Here is a 21,728-nt window from a genome sequence, read left to right as displayed (position 1 = left end):
CATTAGAACCCTTATTCTAGAACTCTAATTCCTAAATTTACTAGAGTTACGTAAATTGAAAATTACCACAGGGGGAGACGGCTGTCAGAGGAGGAAGAGAGAGTGCGAGGGAAAGCTGAGGGAGATGGCTATCAGAGGGAGAGTTTACAGAGTGGAAGAGGTGAGGGGAAAGTGTTTGTGATTTCATTTTAATCCCGAGGTTATTGCGTGACGAACATAAGATATTTGTCGTGCAAAAAATTCAAATTTTCACGAAATTATTTTCGTGCCCTCCCAGAAAGTCAAAATTTCAGCTCATTAAGCGATGAAGAGTAATTAATCGTTGTGCAAATACCATTAGCGCGACAAATAATATTATGTTCGTCGTGTAATGAGCTGAAAATTTAATTTACCCAGGTAAATTTTTTAAAATTTATATTTATTCAAATAAAAACAATTTATTTATAATATAAGATACTTAAATTACAAACAAAATTCATTTAATATGTTTTACATAGCAAGTCACAAATAAATTGCATTATTCATCATTCAAACTATAATAACTTTCGCTATCGTTGCTATTGTCACTTTCGGTCTCCCAATCCTCCTCCTCGATAGGTACGTCACCGTCTTTGTTTGGGCCCATTGCACCATTGTATCGTGGAATATTACCAAGGTCAATTGTAATTGACTGAATCAATATTTCGATTGAACCCACTATTTGTATCTGAAATGATTATTGGATAAGATTTGTATCTCGAAGTGGTTCCGCATCATTTTCTATTGAAGATTCTAAACGTTGGTCAGTGACGCTGTCGACGTCGTCGTCAGTAGGGCCTTGTTCTAGTATAGCATACACGTTCCTCTGATCCATCTTCTGAACAACTTTCCAACCTCTCTCGGCTTTGGGGGTCATCTAGATACATAATCTGTTTTGCCGTGTTTGCCAAAATGTAGGGGTCGTCATTGCACCAAGTTCTGTTAGTGTTCACAGATAGTAAGCCATAGTGGATTTTAACACTTCTCTGCCTATTTGGGTTTGTATCAAATCATCGACACTTAAACATGATCACTTGGCATCGATCTTTGTAAAGCAATTGCACGATAGTTGTTAGTTTGCCATAGAAATTGATGTCGTACTTTCGCCTGCACCTGGGACATAGACATGGTTGTTTTGCATACATAACTTGTCATCTAGTGCAGCCCCCAAAAACTTGACGTCGTTAACATAGCAACCCGAGAAGAATTCAGCATGAATCGGGCCGAACACCAAGTTATATAACTCTTCACTGTAAGTGGGGGAGTTCGATGCTTTCAATTTATTCACCTAACATTATAAAAAAAAATTAAAAAAAAAAAAACATACACTATTAGTTTGAGAAAATTAAATACTATAAATATATGTCAAATACAAAACACTTATAACTTATATATTTGAGAAACTAATGTGGAAACAATTCTCAGTATTTCTTGGCATACAAATGTGATGGATGTTCTTGCTTCGTCATCTCTTCATGCTCATCTAAGTATGCCATTATCTCATCACAGTTGTTCAGTACAAATCAATGCACTACCTCCATGTCAATTTTTACAAAATGACTCACCTTGTATAGGATCTCCAAAAGGTTGTGCACATTAGGTAAAAATAGAAAGTTTCTCCTTTCTCACACCCCTGTCTTTATTGCACTGAGGATGATTGAAAGTCATCTCCACATCTTTTAAATACATTCCACAAAATGTAAGCAACTCATATTGAACCCAAGCCTCTATAATTGATCATTTGGGAAGAATTGGCTTACATCTGAGCCTGGTAAAGAAAGAAGAATTCATAGCTTTCCTTAGGGAAAATCATGATGTCTTTGCGTGGTCACCTTCTGACATGCCTGACATCGATGCGGAGATAGCTTGCCACAAGCTGTACTTCGACCCTGCTGCCAAACAGGTTATCCAAAAGAGAAGATATTTCACACCCAAGTGAGTGGAGATCATTGAAATGGAAATTGACAAACTACTAGAGGCCAAATTCATAGAAGAGGTAGAGCACTCAGCATGGCTCGCCAACGTCATGTTGGTGAAAAAGAAAGAGAAGGGCAAGTAGAGAGTTTACGTAAACTACATCGACCTTAACAAAGCATGCCCAAATGATCCTTATCCATTTCCCCGAATCGATCAATTAGTAGATTCGACATCTGGGAACCCACTGCTTAGTTTCTTGGATCCCTACACCGTCTACAACCAAATAGCCATGTATGAGCCTGACAAGGAGAAAACCGCATTTGTGATCGAGCGAGGCACCTACTTCTACAAGGTCATGCCCTTTGGCTTCAAGAACGCGGGAGCCACTTACCAAAGGTTAGTAAACATGATGTTCAAGAAGAAAATTGGAGTAACCATGGAGGTCTATGTCGATGACATCATGGTGAAAGGCAAGCAGAGATCAGACCATATCGGCAACTTGGCGAAAACTTTCGACATTGTTAGAAAGTACAAAATGAAACTCAATCCCGCCAAATGCACATTTGGGATATCTTCAGGCAAATTCTTAGGATACCTAGTAGCCCAATGAGGAATCAAATTACATCCCAAGTAATCCAAGCAATCTTAGAGATGAAATCATTAACTACCTTGAAGGAGATCCAAAGCTTGACTGGACAACCAGCCGCCCTCAACCGTTTTCTCTCGCAATCCACCAATCAATGCAAGCCTTTTTCAAGGCCATCAAGAGGGCACAACGAGACAAATGGGATGAAGAGTGCGAAAGACCTTTCCAAGACTTGAAGAAGTCTCTCACATCACCTCCCTTACTATCTAAGCCGGAAGCAGCGAATGACTTATACATCTACTTGGTAGTCTCAGAAGTAGCAGTGAGCTCTGCCCTCATACGAGAAGAGTTGGGAGCCTAAATGCCAGTATTTTACAATTCTAAAGCTCTTTTCAATGAGGAAACTAAATATTCAAAGATCGAGAAATTAATTTTGGCGTTAGTTATTGTGGCTCAAAAGCTCATACAATATTTTAAAGCTCACACAATCATCATCATGACTTAGTATCCTTTACGATAACTTCTACATAGTCCAGACACTTCTCAACGAGTGATGAAATAGACGGTAGGACTTGGCTAATACGGCTTAGTTTCCCAACCCTGTGCGGCAATAAAGGCCCAAGCCTTAGTAGACTTCGTAGTAGAGTTCATGCCTAGCCTAAGCGACGCAATAAAGAGGCCCAATGACACCCCGGAAGCAGCCAAACACACCTTAGCCAAGCCTGCTCCACCTAATGGAGACTTCTAGCATTTGCAAGTCGATGGTGCATCCGACTACAAAGGCTCGAGGGTAGGTGTGTTCCTTGTCACCTTAGATGATTCGATGCTCGAGCAGGCGATCACTTTAGGCTTTAAAGCATCGAACAACGAAGTGGAGTACGATGCCCTACTAACAGGCCTCCGAATTGCAAAAGATTTAGCGGTGAAAAAGCTCGCAAATCATTCTGATTCCCAGCTAATCACCAACCAAACTATTGGCAAGTACACGGCAAAACATCCAAGGATGGAGCAATACCTAGAAAAGGTACGCAGACAATGCTCATGCAGACGCGCTAGCAGGCCTAGGCTTCGCCCTCGACCACCAACTCAAACGCTCTGTCCCGGTGGAGTATTTAGATAAGCCAAGCATAGGGCAGAGCCAACATCTGAAGTGTCACAGGTTAGTACAACTCCAAACTGGCAAAGTTTTATTATAGACTACTTGGTCAATGGCACACTCCCCATAGAAAAGTTGAAGTCTAGAAAGCTCCAAATAATGGCAACACACTACTATATGTGGAACGACATTCTATTCCGAAAATCCTACATTGGATCATATCTTTGCTGCCTAGTGTCTCCCGACGACCTAAAGGTTCTAAGCTTAATCCACAAATATGTTTGTGGAAATCACTCCAGAGGCCGATCCTTAGTGCAAAAGGCTCTTGACGCAGGCTACTACTGGTTTACCATGCATTAAGACGCTAAGGAGTTAGTACAAAAGTGCGATCGCTGCTAACGCTACAAGCTGGTACCATAACTGTCTGCCAACAAGCTACACCCGCAGATGAGTCATTAGCCGTTCATGCAGTGGGTAATTGACTTGGTAAGGCCAATGCCGCCCGCTACTGGGGGTAGGGGCATAATTATCATGGCAACCGATTACTTCACAAAATGGGTAGAAGTAGAGCCTATGACGACCACGACTCAGGCATACATAAAGCGCTTCATATGGAGGAACATTATTTGTCGATTTGGCATCCATCAATCCATCATCACCAACAACGGCTCGCAATTCGTGGGTAAAGATTTAGTGAAGTTCTTCCAAAAGTATGGCATCAAGCAGCACATGTCCACACTGAGATACCCTCAAGGCAATGGGTAGGCCGAAGCATTCAACAAGACGACCCTCAACTGCCTCAAGAAGTCCCTCTTTGAAAATAAGGGAAAATGGCCAGACGAGCTCCCCAGATGTCTATGGCCATATCGCACCACCAAATGGCGAACCACCGGTGAGACCCCTTTCTCTTTGGCATTTGGTTCGGAAGCAATCATTCATCCCAATGTCATCGTGCCAAGTATCAATACTCTACTGCCAAGCATTGAGCAGAACAGTAAGGAGATGGCCACAAGCTTAGATCTGGCAGAGGAGAAGTATGAGTAGACGATCACCCGCATCGTAGCCTACCAGCAGCAACTCCTCTCCAACTACAACAAAATGGGCAAAATCCGGCAGTTCCAGCCTGGAGATCTAGTCCTAAGGAAAGCCTTCATCACTGCCCGCAAAAAAGGCTCCAAAAAGATGGATCCCATCTGGGAAAGTCCGTACAAGATTAACAAAGTAGGCTACAAGCAGTGGCGAAGCCAGAATTTTTTGGGAGGAGGGGCGAACTTAAAAGAATACAAAGTTAAAGAAAAATGGCAACAATTAAATTTTTTAATATAGTAATATCTTCCATAATTAATCAATACAAACAAATTACAATTATTGCCGACGATATTTCATGTTATAAAAACGTTGCATAATAGGTTTATTATCAATAAAAGCAAATTACAATTCAAACAAATTACAATTCTTGTCAGGCATTATCTCGAACACTTTAGCTGCATCCTCAACTGACCCGCATTTCCCATACATTGCAATCAACGCATTGCCTACAAACACATCCGAAATCAGTCCCATCTATTGATCAAATCCACAAACACATCAATGGCATCAACAAAAAGCTCATTTCTTGCATACCCACTAACAAGCGCATTCCACTGGAACAAGTTCTTCCTCTTCAGCCCGTCGAAAACTGAGCGGGAATCCAAAGGAGAATCGCACATTGCATTCATGGTAATGATGCGTGTGTGAGAACAAAATCACTGCTGAAGACGGTCAACGCAGAGACCAAGTTGTGGACTTTGCGTCCGGTTTCGACGTCATTCTGGCACCCGCAGGCCTGTAAAGAGGCTCCCATGGCGTCATTCCCTTGCTGTGAGCTGGAAACTGCATCGTGAGAGTGTACTTGAAAAAGGTCAGAGCCTCCGAGAGGTTTCCGTCCTTCCCACGGCCTGGATTTAAAAAAAAATAGCAATCTGCTGCTGCTGCGCGCAGCAGAACAGATCGCCTAGCAAACAGATGAGATGAACCAGTGGGTTTTCCGGCTAGGGGAGTGGCGAACCCAGCTCTCCAGTGGTGTTTCCCGGTGAGGGGAGTGGCAGCCGCCACTCCTCGCCCTCACGTGGCTTCGCCACTGGCTACAAGGGTAGTTAAACTATCACCACCATGAACGAAAAAGAGTTCGAAAAGCAGTGGAACGCCTACAATCTGAGGAAGTACCACATGTGACCTCCTGTTGCATCAAAGCCCGAATACTCAAGCAGCTCAACGGGCACCACTTTAGGTGCTGAGAACTATCCAATTGTTATGCAGTCTCTACTTTACAGCTAAGTTTTCATTCGTTTCACTCGTTTTTCAATGATAAATTCATAAGTAATTTACAACTTGGCTTGACTACATGTTTATAATAACTGATCACTCATGCACTTCGAAAGAAGACCACGCCCTTCTTAGGGACTCATCGCAAGAATTGCACCCCCCGAGGGACCAACCATGCTCTTAAGTGCAAGAGGGTAAACCAATTCCTCGACACCCACATAGATCTGCTCTCCAAAGTATGAGGATAAACTCTACACACCGATTATCTAGAGGTGGATGAGCCGGGCTGCCCTAGTATAACTACATGCATAATAGCTTGCATTAGGATTCCTAGAAGTAGCCACTATGGTCTTTTTGAAGGCTTAGCTAACTGAATGATCTTGGATCTCTTGGCCTAATCCGCGGGGAACTGGGCCCTAGAGGCGGAGGGGGCACATTACACAGTACGCCTTATGGACGACTGCCTTGGAACCCTAAAGTTGCTACCGAGTGCACTAAGGTAACCTACGGTTTCCAGAAGACTGCCTACGGCTTGCCCTTCAAGTAGTAAGCCATGTTAAACTTATACAATTGCACATTTTCGTGAAAGGTTAAACAAGTTAGTGCGCATATACGAAGCTTCGTCCACTGTCGACATGCTACGCAGTCGATGGGCTTCATTTTTACCAAAGCGCAGAATGACTTACACTAAGTCCTAAAGTGTTGTGATACTTGCTACACAACGTACGAAATTGGAGAAAGCCAAAGTTAACAGCCTAGTAGTCACACGGACTAGTCTGCTTCTGTAAGTAAGGCGTCCGGCTGCCGACCTTATGGCTAACAAGTTTGCAAAGTTTTACACCAACACCTACGACTACATAGGCTACGTAGGCCTATCTGCTTATAGAAAAGTAGCACACCTGCCACTAGTTTATAAAGTCTAAAGGTGAAGGCATGAACAAAAAAAGCGAAGATGGAGAAAAACAAAGAAAACAAGTTTATTAAATTTTCTAGCAAAATTGGTAAACTACTAGCAAAGACTGAAGGAGTTCAAGCAAAGCAAAAATTAACAAGAAAAACAAAGAAAATCCTAAAGACTATCTAGAAGACTACTCTTCAGCAGCTTGAGGACTCCACGACTACTCGGTTGCCACACCTTCATCAACCTCGACATCCTCAGCAGTGGCACCATCCTGTACTTTACCCCTAGCTACTCCTACCTCGGCATCAGCTTCTCTGACTACTTCACCAATGGAAGCCTCAAAAGTAAAGGCGAGCAAGTCTTCCAGAGAAATGAAGAAGGTCTCGAAGTCTTTACCAGCAAACTCAAAGTCAGATGGCCTCCTAAAGAAATGGTGTACATAACCCAGCTTGTAGAAATCGGCTTGACTCTAAGTAAGTGAAGCCTCGAACCTAGCCTTGTCACCTTTCAACTGTTCATTCTCCTCGAGCAAACCAGCGCGGAACCGCTGTAGCTCCTCCACTTCCTTTTTCAGACTGTCGTTAATCTCCAAAGCACCTTGAAGTTCCATCACTTGAGGTTCAAACCTATCGACGACCTTATTAAAGTGGATCACTTGGTTGTAAGTAGCAATCAGTTCTTCATCCTTTGCATAAGAAGCAGAGCGAAACTAAAAGATGGCACGCTCAAGGCCCTGAATCTGAGGTATTTAACACCTGAATCTGAGGTATGTAACACCTGAATCGCGTCAAGCTTAGTCTTCAAATCCATGATCTCTTGGCAAACGGTCTCAAGCTGCAGAGAAGTAGGGGTAGAGATATTAGACCCTTTCAAAACGGCAACCTCATATTCCAACTTCTTAACTCTCTGGGCCGAGGAATAAGCTTCGGCTACCACGATCCTTACCACCTCCTTGGCAGCCTTGGTGTCCTCTTGATCAATGAGCATTAACTTGGCTACAAGAATTGCTATTTTCTGCATCATAACTAGCAAAGTAGTCCTCATATACTCGGTCATATGCTTCACAAAGGAACTTGTTCCAACAATCCCTTTGACACCATCAACAAACTTGGCATATACATCCATGTCCTCGAGTAGATCTAGCCTCAAGAGTGCATAAATCTCAGCAGCTTCCCTAGAAACAAACTTGGTAGATTTCTCACAACTGCCTGCACGAGCAGTCTCATTCTTCTCAGCAGGCGAATCAGTCTCGGCAGCGAGGGGAGAGGATTTTGGCGCCACTTTGGCAGCAAAGTCCACCTTATCACTCTTCATAGTAGCAAGTATCTCCGAAGGTGAACCAGACTTAGCCCCCGACGGACGTTTGGGCACAAATTTTAGTAATGGGCGCATGATGGAACTCCTACGCTAAGCAATCTTGTTAGCAATCGAACTAGCCACCTTCGAAATGGTAGGCGTCAGTGGCACAGATTTAGCAGCCTTCTCTTTCTCGCCTTTGGAGAAAGTCAAGTTGATCACTAGCTTGGGGGCAGCCAGGGAACCTTCGCAAACAGCGAAATAAGTTTTTGGCTTTTTCTCAGCTAACATCTCCTAAGTAGGCGGAGAAAATCTCTTATTTCCACCTCCATACGCTACAAGCTCAACTACAATGATCGGACGAGCCAACGCCTCATCCTTGATTCACCTTATCTCCTTTCTCGAGGGCAACCCACCTTTCTCCCGAGGAAGAAGGCTAAGCAGCAAACACCACTCATAGTACTCGGGATGAATACCTACATCAATATGCACATTCTTCATAACTGAAGAAGTCTTAGGAGTCGAGTAAAAATCCAAATCTATAAGAGCAGTGGGAAACAATCAGAAAATTAGAGAGCAGCTTAGCACAAATGCAAAGCAGTTGGAAGATCGAGCAACCTACGTACCGAAGATGAAAATCGTTGGAGCACCCAACTCGAGGGAAGAATCAGACTCCCATTCTCCACTTATCTCCAAAGTCTCTTTGGCCTAGTCATGATCTCCCTTGCTCGAATGATCAAAGAGCCTATGGCAAGATCGCAGCTACCAAACTCCCTTTATGTGGCCTATGTCAAAGAAGTACCAGAATTCGTTGACGGTCAAGTCTAAGTAAAAAAATTGGCTTAGATTTAAAAACACCACTATAACACAGGCCGCATTCAGAGAACATTAAGCAAGGGCACATTTCATAGAGCAAAGCACTTCTTGGAAGAATTGAGGCATGGGGAAAGAGAATCCCAACACAAAGTAGTAGGGATGAAATTTGATGGCTTTCCGAATCCCACTACAAGGCTCAAGGCTGCTACTCTCTTTGACGCGTTTCACACGCACCCTTGACGGAATGGCATGCCTATATGCCTCAAGGAAGTCTCAAAACGAGTCATTGGAGCTAATCTTGAAGTAAGTAACCCTTAAAGTAGCCCACTTTGCTCAAAGACCCGCCTTGAGGATACAACAGTGGAACACCATCATCACTCTTGTGGCTCGAAGAAGACATGCTCAAAGAAATTCTACAAAGACGCAAAGAAAATTCATTAGACGACTACACGCATAAAAAAATAAAAATAAAAATAAGGGAAAACACGACACAGCAGGCCCCATGACCCAACAAGGCTCTCAGCCTTTCTCTTTTCCCTCAGGCATGGGTCCGAGCCCAGCCACAAAAAAAAAAAAAAAAAAAAGGAAACAACTCTCAGCCCAAGCTTCAAGCAGGCCAAACTCTCGGCCCCTCTCTCTCTTCTTCCTATTCCAGCATTGGCCCGAGCCTATCATTCAAATAAATAAAAAAAAGAAGGAAAGGCCTCAGGCCTCATGGCCCAAAGACAGCAGCCAAGGGAGCCTAGCCCATTGGCTCTCATCTTTCTCCTTTGGCCTAACATGCCAGACGGCCCAGTCCAACCCAGGCCCAGACCAGGGCACCCAAGACCATGCCAACCACACGCCGAGCCCAAGGCCGGAGCCGCCAGCCCTCGGCCATAGCCAAGCCACCATCACGCCAAGACCACAAAGCTACCCCACGATAGCCACTTTTTCACATTTTCTTGACCCCTATTGAGCCAAATTTCAAGCCCCGAGGCTCCCAAAAGTTACGTAGACAAGGAAAAACCTTGGCATGGTGTGAAGATGAAGAAAGCAACGAAAGAGGGTCCTTTGCACGGGCAAGTGTAGAAGATTGTTAAGGGAGGGGAACAAATATCCTCTAACATTCTCTCTTGTAGGGTAGAATAAATTGCTCTCTAAAGTTAATTTAATAATCTACTTAAGGTAGACTTAAATAAACTTTAGAAGTAATTTATTTCCCTTTCCTAGAAGGATCTAATTTCCAATTAAATAGGGAATCTACATCAAAATAGGAAACAATCCTATGTTTCCTAAAGCAAGAAGATCTCTACACCTGCTGCCCTTTCCTACGAGCAGTCCAACAGGTGTGGGGGCATTTGTGGAGCCAAAAATAATCAAGAAAAATATAGAGGCAACACGTGGATTCTTAGGTGAAAAAGACAAAATTACCCTCAAGGCACACCAGAACTCCCACGTGTAAGCAGCAGACAATCACAACTCAATCAAGGTCAAAAATGATCAAAATAGGTATTTATTCAAAACCCATTTCATCCATCCTCATCAAATCCTCCCCACAAGGTAACCCTCAATTATTCATTCAAATTAGGATTAATTACCTAAATTAATTGATTAATTTCCTAATTAATTAATTAATTTTCTAATTAATTCCCTAATTGATTGCAAGATATTATTTTGACATAATATCTTGCAATTACACCTAAAACCCACCATAAGTGGACCTTTTTTCTCCAAATAGGGGTTAGCCACACCCCTATAAATAGCTCCCATTTCTCCCAAAAACATAATTCCAACTCTCTTGCAAAATTCTCCAAATTTCTCTAAACACTTTTCCATCAAATTCTAACTTTGGCACCGGAGGTTCTTCGGCCAAAGCCCCCCCAATTCATCGCGGGCTCGTGATGCTCTTGGCCTTGACCTAAGGTATTAATTGTTTTGCATATGCATTTTTGTCCAACAAGAAGAAGGTGAAAATTTGCATTCACACCAAACACACCAAGATAGCTCGATCAACCTAGAGAAGATGACAAAGGGAGTATTAGATGATGAAATTGAGAGAAAATAGAAATGACGGATGCTGGATTGAAGAAAAACAAAAGGGAGGAGTGCAGAGGCTAAATCGGCAGTTTTGCCTCTGCACAGTTGAATCCAAATTATAAAGTTAACTTTTGGACAAATGATTTTGTGCGACGAACATCGTCTTCATCGCACAAATACCCTTTTCGTGACTAACAAAGGGTTCGTCGCGCAAGTCTACATTTTTTTAATATTTTTTTTCCTTTGCTTTATAATTTATTATTTTAAACAAGTTGCGCAACGAAAACATGTTTTGTCGTGCAAAATCATTACTTTTTTAATTTTTTTTATGTTTTTCCATTTTCTTTTTATGTAATGTAAATTTTTATTTTAATATAAATACAAACTCAAACCTAATTAAACATTAAATTAATTAAAAAAACTAATTTATTATCCCAAATACATATTATAATTAATGTAAATATTAATACTCATCCACATAACATAAATTTATTAATTAAAATAAATATAAAGTCCACAAAATCTTATTTCAAAAAAAACAGAATAAAATAAAATAAAATTACAATTCAACTTCAATCCTCCTCCGTTGGGGCAACAACACCTCGCTTCGCATCCCGTAGCTCATCAAACTTCCACTGCCAGAAATGGTTCTTGAAAAGCTCATCCAGATACTTCCGTTGCTTCTCATCTGTTTCATCAACATCCTAATGAACCTACATTAATGCCAATAACAATAAATTAGTAATTTAAAAAATACTACTTTTTAACAAAAATAATTATACATTATTTAATACAAACTTACTGATAACTCCCCCAGCATGGACTTCTTCAACTCCTCAGGGACCTTTTTCCAAGACTCAAACTCGGCATAACATTCCCTCCGCACCAAACCCCCAATATCATACCTAATTTCGGTGTATGCATCAGCCATACTTTTGTCTTCAAAGTAGGGCACTTGCTTACATCAATACCTCTCTATGCGCTGTACAACTTTCCTATCGTAAGAGCCTTCTCCAAAATCGGCCATTGCTTTTGAAACAAAAAAAATTTGAAAATTAGGGTTCTAAAATTGTGTTTATATAGCAGTAGGAAAACTTTGCGCAACAAATGGGTTCGTCACACAAACTGGACTTTTCGTTGCGCGTCATAATTGCATAATAAATGGGAGTGTTGAACGCAATCTAACTGTTTAAGTGAAACTTTGCGCAACGACATTGGTGTTTCGTTGCGCGAAGTGCTCTTGCACTACGAATATTGCCGTCGCACAATCTCTTTAGAGACGAACATGAATGATTGTAGTTATGAAGTTTACGTAAACATAGATATCTATGTTTACGTAAACTTTGATATCTATGTTTACGTAAACTTTATAATTACAAGCATAATTACAAACATATAATTACAAACAAATATTTAGTTAAATATTTATTCTAAAAATAATTAATACCTTAAATAAATTGAATTAATCCATTCAATTATTTTAAAAGCCAAAAAAGAATTAAAGCCTAATTAAGTCCAAATACATAACTTGTACAAAACCTTAAATTTAAATATTGTCCTAAAAAACATAAATTTAAAGATACTGTTTCGATGGTCCTCCATTCTGCTCCACGTCCTCAAACCATTGCTTGTAACCTCCCTTCAACGCCACCTCCATCAACTTCATCAACTCTTCCTTCGTATCATCATCAAGAGTATACTTACAATATTATACATATATGCAAATAATTAATTCCAACATATAACAAAAAAAATGTCACAAAATTAATTATTCATCCATCAACATTATACTTACTAATAATTGACCCATCACCGTCTTCTTCACATTCTCGGGCACATATTTCCAAGAATGCCACTCACAATAGGACAATTATTCCGAATGGCTACACCTATTGCATGCGCGAACTCCACATGTTGCCTCATATCATACGGGTTGGCGGGCATGGTCTTATCCCAGTTTTTATCATCCATCCCAGCACAAAGAGAAGAATTGTGAAGAATAAAAAGAGCAGAAGCGCATATTTATAGCAAGGTTAGGGCCTTTGCGCCATGAAGGCTTTGTCGTGTAAACCTTGCGCGACGAATGCTTTGTCGCATAAACCTTGCGTGACGAAGGTCTTTGTCGCACAAACTTTTGCAATAAATACAATATTGATTCCTCATATTCACATGCACTGAATGGTTTGATTGAAAACTAACATTAACTTGTGCGACGAATCCTTTGTCGTGCAAAGGTCTTCTGCTTTGTCGCTCATGTGTTTCGTGCCAAAAAAAATTATCCCGCGTTTTTCTTATTGACTTTGTGTGACGACAATAATTGTTCGTCGTCCGAAGTATTCATGCACAACTAATTCCTTCATCGCGCAAAGATTTTTTTTTTATCTTTCCTACCTTTTTGGTGCGACGATAATGTTTTTTCGTCACACAAGTACCTCTTATGCGACAAAAAGTGTTCCATCGCGCAAAATCTCGTCACACAAGCTTTTATTCCTACTATTGCATGCACCTAAAAAACAAGAAACAATGTTAGCTTAATTGACGAACACCCAAGAAAATGGGAGAAGGGGGCTGCTAAAGAGCCTTTGATGCCTAAGTCAAAAAGAGTTTGAAAAAAAACTAGAACAGAGAGAATTATGAGTAGTAAGTGGCAATTATCGATTTTTCTTTTGGGCTTAGCTATTTATAGGAGAGACTCCTCGCGTGCAGCTTGGAGGTGAGGTTGTGGGCCATACTAGGCAAACCTCTATGTTCTGCTAGTGTGATGCATACCACAAGCAGCTACATGAAGTCCCTAGAAGGCCTCTGGCAAGTAGTGGCTCTAAAGCGCGGAACACCTAAGGGAGACTCTGAAGTGTCAACTTCCGCCTCCTTGAGCCAGGAAATGCACGGTGGTAGAAATAGGATATCATCGATCCGAATGACTCCTTAATATATGTGTAGGTCTGAAGGCCAAAGACCAATAAAACGGACAGATGATTACCTCCTTAGAGTTTGGTGTGGTCTACTGATGACGTCAGGGGTAAATCCGTTATATTGTGTTAAAAGTTCATGTGTTGTTCTCATATTAGATATGTGGTTACTTTATGTCTCTACAATATGAACATCAAATATGATCTGCATTATTTCTTATGTTTTTGTATCATTTATCCTTAATCATTGCTAGATAATTTAATTTAAAAGAATCTTATTACTTTGCTCATCATATTCCTTTTTTTTTTTTTTTGGGCGCACTTAAAACAATTTTGATGAAAATCGACTTTCCGTAGAAGTTTGATGCAAGTCCATTTGGAGAAGTTACCCAAGAGGTCGATCAACAAAAATTATCCAAGTTCTAGGTTCTTCATGTAGACGTTTATTTCAGTTTGTCAAGAAAATATAGCCGGAATTGCATTCCTGTGAGAATTACACAACATGATTCAATGAAGATGCTAAGGGATTACTGATTTTTTCATTAGAAGTGCGATATATATTCCTAGAAAGCTAAAATATAGAGCTATATGTTTCTCATATTTTACTAGAATCTTCAAGAAGAGGGAGCGACTTAACTAACATGTTTCCCAAGTTCAGAGGAATTTATTTTCTAGTTTGGTTTTATGAGTTGTCTAGGTTTTTGTTTTTTTTTTTTTTTTTGGGGGGGGGGGGGGGGCGTGGGGAGTTTTTTTCGAACTACTTAGGATTAAGGTTTTGATACTTATATGGGAGGCCGCCTTAATTTCTCTACACACGGTCCGATACATTTCAAGCTTGAAGACGAGCTCGCGAGTTTGAGTTTCTAGTCTTTCAGATCATTAAAGAGCATAAACGTAATTTGACCACCCAATTATAAAGGCATAAAAAGCATGGGCATGCCTTATTAATAAAAAATTAAAACTAAATAAATAAAATAGTAATAATAATTCTTAAAAAAGGCGAATTTTTTTTTAAACAAGCGATATTATTTACACTAAGAGGAGGGGTGGGGTTAGCCTTACAACAAGCTAGTAATAATGTGGTTCAAGTTCGTATTTAAATTAAACATCAATTTTAATAAAGGTTTTAGGAAAAAATGCCAACTTTAAGGATAACTTTTGCCACTCAGTACTATAGTCTAATGGTATTTCTCTTCATTTGGAAGTGAGAGGTTTTAGGTTCGAATCTCGTGAATGGCGAATTCGATACCAAATTAGGTTGTTCATTGTGTGGCTTAACCAACTCTCTCTTCCCTTAGTGTAAAAATATCAATACACTAAAAAAAAAAAAGGATAACATCTAATCCGTTCTCATTCTATATGGATTAAGCCATAAATTGTGGACAAACACATAAGCATAGGAACATTTATATTTTTGTTTCCATTGCACATGAGCCACATGCCACTGGTGCCGACGCCAGAAATTGTGGACAAACACATTTATAAGCATAGGAATACTTATATTTTTGTTCCCATTGCACATGAGCCATATGCCACCGGTGTCAGCGCCAGAAATTGTTGTTGACCACCGTCATTGTGGCCCAAATTTTTTTCCAATCGCTGGAAATTTCAAGTCACTGTTGTGGTAGCAAAAATCTGCCACCTTCAGTTTTGATGAATTTGTACCTACAAAACAATCAATACATTTGACCAAAGACCAAAGCCCCAGGCACCCATGAGGTGGGGAGAAGGTCTGGCTAATGGATCTCTGATGTGTAAGCTAGTTTCTAAAAAAAGAACGAGTTTTAGGGTTTGTATGCGTAACAAAAAACTTACCAAAATTTTGGTGGAATTGAGGTATTTATAGGAAGAGGTGGCCAATCATAGTGTTACAGAGTAGCCCTACACATGGTGGCATCCTATTGGCCAAGGTGTGTCATCCGTAGGATGAATAAGGAAAGAATAATTCCCAAAATTGATTGAAATATGGATTACTTACTTGATTGATGGAGTTGATCTTCAATTGGGAATGTATTAAAAATAGGATTTAGTAATTAATCTTACCTTTAAGCCTTAGACTTTTCTATGTCACGAGTAGGGAAGATTTGAGCAGTCGTTATCAGCTGCTTGGACCTTCAGGGATGCTGATCTGTGCATGATAGTATTTGAGAGCCTTGCCCATTTAATGAGATTGAGAGCAATCTTGCTGAGCTGGAAGCACAAAAGGGCATTAGGTGTAGAAATCCCATGCTGCTTAGGTGTGCAGAGAGTTGTTTCCCAATTTAATGTAGACCTTCCACCTTATTTTGGAAATAGAGTCTTCTAAAAAAAGGGAAAGCAATTGCCACCAAAACTTATAAGCCTGTCTTAAGTAGAGGGCTAAATAAATTTGGAAAACAATTTTTTCCTAACATCATCCGTGGTCTCCCCTTGTTGATGATATGATCTTCACTGGAAACCCTCTTCCCATATTCATTGTAACATGCAACTAGCTCATCAATGTTGTCAAAAAACCATCCCAACTTTGGAATGTTGCACGTCAGCTCTTTTGTCCAATCTCGTTGGTTACTACTTCATCGTCATATTTTTCTATTTCAAGCTCAAAGTCTTCTAGATCAATATCTGAAGACTCTAAACCTCCTAAATCAATTAAAATAGGTAATCTTTAGTTATGTGTATTACCAGTAACAATAAGAAAATTATTTGACTCTAAACTTTTACACAACTCCATTAAGTTACAGTTAGAAATTACCAGTGACAATAAGAAAATTACCACGATCATCCATTTCGTTGTTATTTGTGGGGTTGTTGGATTCTCCAATGTCCATATTAAGGCACCTAAACCATTGAAACAGTTTCAAGACAGTTTCGTTTGAAAAACGGGGGTTATATTTGAAAAAGAAGAAGGATGATATGATCTTACCGTCGCCGGCAGTCACGTTGGTGGACTAGAGGAAGGAGGGAGCAGAGAGAAAGGAGGGAGAAGAGAAGAGAGAGGAGCAAGAAGAAGAGTACCATGTAGTTAAACCTGCAAATGGGTAATCATAATTCTCATTTAAATAATTATGAGTGTTTAAAATCTGGATTTGTTACATGGCTATGCTAACTCATCAGCCACCTCGTTCGGTTTAGGAATTTGATTTAGGAGATTTGATCTCCTTAGCATTATCCAATTAAAACATATACCGTGGCATCCAAGTGTAAATTTTGAAAGTCCCGGGAAAGTTTCCTACTTATATCATGTCACGTTGTCGGCACAAATACCATTGGGTGCGCGGTTGAAATCTCATCCTCCTTCCTTTTTGACAAATGTTCGCTTCGGGTCCGCACAATTTTAATGGTTTCCTTTCCCCTGTTGCATCCAAATTCCAGACTAACTCCCTCACTCTCTCCCAACTTCTCTTTCTATGTCGACCTTTTCAGCCAAACCCAATTATTTAGTCACCTCCCTTCACAACCACCACAATTCTATAGTGCAGTTTGGGATTGAGGTGATTAAAAAAAAAGCTGATATGAAAAAAAGTTTAGTAAATATTTAGCTTCAGCATTTTTTCACAGTTTTGGATGAAAAAAAGCTATAAACAAGAAGCTGCAAAACCCAGCTTTGAAAAACCGGTTTTTTTTTCACATCTATTTTACATAAAAGTTTACCAAACACTATAATACTGCTTCTTTTTTTTTCAAAAGCATTTTTACAAAAAAATTTACCAAACACTCTACAGCTTTATTTCACAGCCGCTTATTCTCACATCACAACAGAATCAGCTTTTTTTCAAAGCACAGCAATACCAAACCAGCCATATATCCTCTTTTCCAACTTGTACTTCACCTGTTGTTGCTTTCAATGGCGCCACGTTACAACACAAGCAGCGGCGGACTAATCCCCAAACCACACTTCCTATAGTACCCAGTTCCACCTTCTTGCAAATGGGTTCTCAAGATACCTCCTCTGAGACACCCTTTTTGGTGAAATCAACTGCCTCAGAGAGTGATTCCACTTCCTCTGCCTCTCGAACTGTGAGTAATTGAAACTTTCTGCGTTTAAAATCGGCCTGGATGGTCACTTTCCTGTTGTTTCAATGGTATTTTGTTAAAGGGATTTTTTAACTTTAATCCTTCAATAAGATTGAAATTTAAAATAAATCTAGTGTTATATTACATATCTATTATAATCTCTTGATGTGTCCTTAATTCAAAATAATTAATGTGCATTTTATTTAATGTCTAAATATTTAAATTTATTAATATACAAATTTTAATTTATTTTTTGACCAAAAAAAAAGTTTTTTAATTTATTAATTTTATTTAACATTCTTCAAACTTGAAGGACTCAATTAATGTACTTAAATGTTCGTACCAAAATGTGTGTACAAAATGTATTATATTGAACTAATGTATTTAAATGTTAGTACCAAAATATATACACCGAAATGTATTATATTAAATTAATGTACCTAAATGTGTGTGCCAAAATGTATGCACCGAAATATTAGTACCAAAATGTATTATATTGAATTAATGTATCTAAATGTTTGTATCAAAATGTATGTACCAAAATGTGACACACCCCGTCCCGAAGGAGGGCGTGCTGGCCGTCACGTGAGTGTGACGTAACCATTTACACAGTTCGGAAGCTTTAAAAAAATACAATTACTATGATGAAACACCCGATGGTGAGTCCTACTTTTGTGACTTCTGTCAGAACACCGCTGGATTCCTCATAGCCACCAAAGCTCTGCTAACTAGAACCTGGAGGGGCGCAAAACAAAATTGAGTGGGTCAGTACAACCAAGTTTTTCGAAAACATTTCATTTAAAACATTTTTAACCCCTCGCCGTAAAACCTGTGAATACTTTCCCAGAAAATAACTGTGAACACGGAAAATTCCTGAAACGAAAGAGACAAGAACAAACGTGCACAAACAAATATTTGTATTTGATGATTTTGGGTTACAATCTCTCTCTATTTTGATCATCTGATTCGATCTCCGTAAGGTGTGTATTTGTGGATGTGCGATTGATCCAAAGGGCCGTTGGGCTTGATCTAAGGATGAACGTTCTTCAAGGGCCGTAGACTTGATCTTGAAGGTGGATTTGAGCGGATCTTCAAAGGGGGTTTTTAGGCTTGATCTTTGAAGAACAGTGACGAACGGATCTTCAAGGGCTTTTGGGCTTGATCTTGAAGAACAGTGATGAACGAATCTTCAAGGGCTTTTGGGCTTGATCTTGAAGAACGGTTGGATGTGTGGATTTGTCGACGTTGTTGATCCAAAGGGCCGTTGGGGCTTGATCTTGGATGAACGGATGATGAACGATGGTGCTTTCTTCAAGGGCCGTCGAGGCTTGATCTTGAATTGGTGGATGGTTGATCCAAGGGCCGTCGGGGCTTGATCTTGGAAGAACAATGAACGAAGAACACTTTCTTCAAGGGCCGTCGGGGCTTGATCTTGAATTGGTGGATGATTGTTGATCCAAAGGGCCGTTGGGGCTTGATCTTGGAAGAACGATGAACGAAGAACGAAGAAGGCTTTCTTGATTCTTCGGGAACCTAGATGCTTGAGAGCTTCGGGGTTTCAGAGCTTCAGAGCTTCAAGGTGTAATATGAATTGGTTTCCCAAAATGAATGAAATGGGCTTGTATTTATAGAATTTTCCAAGGCCTAATTTTGAATATAATATCCCAGATGAAATAAGTCGTTTCTGCCAGGTGTTGACACGTGTCCTATTTGATGACTTTTCCAACTCATTTCAATTTTCGTTGAGTCACACGCTACGTGTAAAATTTATGTAATACATGAGCGTTGACACTTTGATTTATCGGTCAACATTTATTTACCGAAATTTCGATGTCTACAATAACATAATAGTATATAAACATATATATATCATCAAAAGCTCAATTTATAATCCTTCAACGCTTTTCAGAAAGAATATGCCATGCCAAGCCATATGCCAAAATATAATATGAATGCATCAATATAAATCAGGTGAAATAATAAATCAACCGGAGACCCTACAGTGGTCCTGTACGGCTGATTCTATAGCTCAATATCCCATCCAGCCAAAGTCACCAACTGTGACCTGTACGGCCCTGCCGGAGTCACCAACTATGACCTGTACGGCATTACACTGCACATAAGTCGGAACTACCTATAGTAGTCTGTACGACTAAGATGGTGAAATAATACGCTCTAGTGCTTCTCTCATTAATCCTTAGTGCACATAATCTAAGGTCACCTACCAGTCGGAACCCCTCTAATGGTCTGTACGACTGGCATGTCGGAACCGCCTCTAGTGGTCTGTACGACTAGCATCTACTTGGATCCAAGGTGAGCATGTGATGCAGGGTGAATAACATAAGCACTAACACCAGGGGTGCATGTTACGAGCTCTCAACATAATTCACATCATCCTTCATTCATATAAACCATATAAACTCACCTGATACTTACATGTGCGTCCACAGCACCAATTCACATATATATATGCATCAATATCAATTCATATAATTTATAATATGCATCATGGCAATTGAAAACATACTTTCATATAAATTAAATTTTTGGGACAATTAATAGTATATAGGTAATACGAAAAACAAAAACTGCCCACTCACCTGGAGTTCGCACAACAACTCCCTAGCACCACACATCAAGGCGTCATGACGATCAGCGCCTAGAACAATAATCAAATCCAACCTCAGAATTCATATCGATAGAATATATAACTTATATAAGACATGTCACTACGTAGTTCGATCTGGAAGATTTGCAACTCAGATTTCAAATCCATAACTTCCAGAGGTTCACAATATACCTCTAGGACATCATCCTAAAATTTCATTACCATCCAACGGTCGGATCTCCGTCAATTGTCAAAACCAAGTGACGGTTAACATTCTATTTTGTGAACTTACAACTCTAATTCCGAAAGATCCATATATCGGATTCCCGATCCGTAAGTTCCTATAATAATCAAATATTACGTATTACAACGTATCAAAGTTTGGTGACGATCCAACGGTTGGATCGTCAATTCACATTTTCACCTAACCACAAATCGAAACGAACTTAGGTTCAATTACTCAATTTAAGTCCATCAAGTATTAAAACTGAACCTAGAACCTTAAACACATGCTAAGAATGACATTGGTGGCCCATTGGCCACGCGCCGCCGCACGGGCCGCCGCGGGTGGCTGTCAGTCGCCCCGGCTCGCCGGAAAATTCAACTATTTCCAAAAATTCTCAAAATTTACAGAATTGAAGATCTCAATGAGTAGAGTACACTTTATACCTGAGGCCAAGGCCAATTTGGCCTGGAAACACTTCCATTTCACCAAAATCCGTGCGGACCCTAGAATTGGGTGAGCTTCAATTCGACCTCCAAACTTGTTCCAACGCCCCTACTACTTCTTGGGCTTTGTTCCGGGTCCTAAGGGGATGCTATGGGTGTTAGAAATTGAAAGAAAACGTTTCAAGTTTTAAAGAAATTTCACACTAACCTACCGCACACCCCTCACGGTTTTAATCAAATTTCAAGGCCAAACTCCTTGATTTTTAGGGTGTAATAGGAAGAAGGAAGATCATAGAGGGTTTTCCAAGTGATGGATTAATGTAACTCACCGGAAAAATGATGAAATTTCGATGGAAATGGGTGAAGAACACCGGCGGGTCGCGTGGGTCACGGGTTCTCCCAACCCGTTTCTCTCTTCTCTCCTCCGCTTCTCGCTTTCTCTCCTTTCCTCCTTTCCTTCCTCTGGTTGGTCAGATTCTTCCTCTCTCTTCTCCTGATTCGCTGGACTCCCTCCCTTCTCTCCCGGAGCTTCGGCTCTCTCTTCTTCTGGTTGGGCAGTTTCTGCCCAATCCTCATTCTTCTTATTCTTCTTCTTA

General features: G+C 40.2%; 2 long non-coding RNA genes across 2 annotated transcripts; both read right to left on the bottom strand.

Annotated features, from left to right (window-relative positions):
* Positions 1–5,015: 5,015 nt before the first annotated feature.
* LOC114823677 (uncharacterized) lies at positions 5,016–5,545 on the bottom strand. The gene is made up of 2 exons (XR_003771687.2): positions 5,241–5,545; positions 5,016–5,152 (listed from the first exon to the last, which is right to left on the bottom strand). It is a non-coding gene; the product is annotated as an uncharacterized lncRNA (long non-coding RNA).
* A 12,848-nt stretch (positions 5,546–18,393) lies between these two features.
* On the bottom strand, positions 18,394–21,258 carry LOC139192823 (uncharacterized). Its single transcript, XR_011577245.1, has 3 exons — positions 21,133–21,258; positions 20,456–20,514; positions 18,394–18,590 (listed from the first exon to the last, which is right to left on the bottom strand). It is a non-coding gene; the product is annotated as an uncharacterized lncRNA (long non-coding RNA).
* Between the last annotated feature and the right edge of the window lie 470 nt (positions 21,259–21,728).

This window comes from Malus domestica, chromosome 16, assembly GCF_042453785.1.
Source record: "Malus domestica chromosome 16, GDT2T_hap1".
NCBI classification, from domain to species: domain Eukaryota; kingdom Viridiplantae; phylum Streptophyta; class Magnoliopsida; order Rosales; family Rosaceae; genus Malus; species Malus domestica.
Note: the sequence above shows the minus strand (reverse complement) of the source record. Positions and strands in the feature narration are given on the sequence as shown.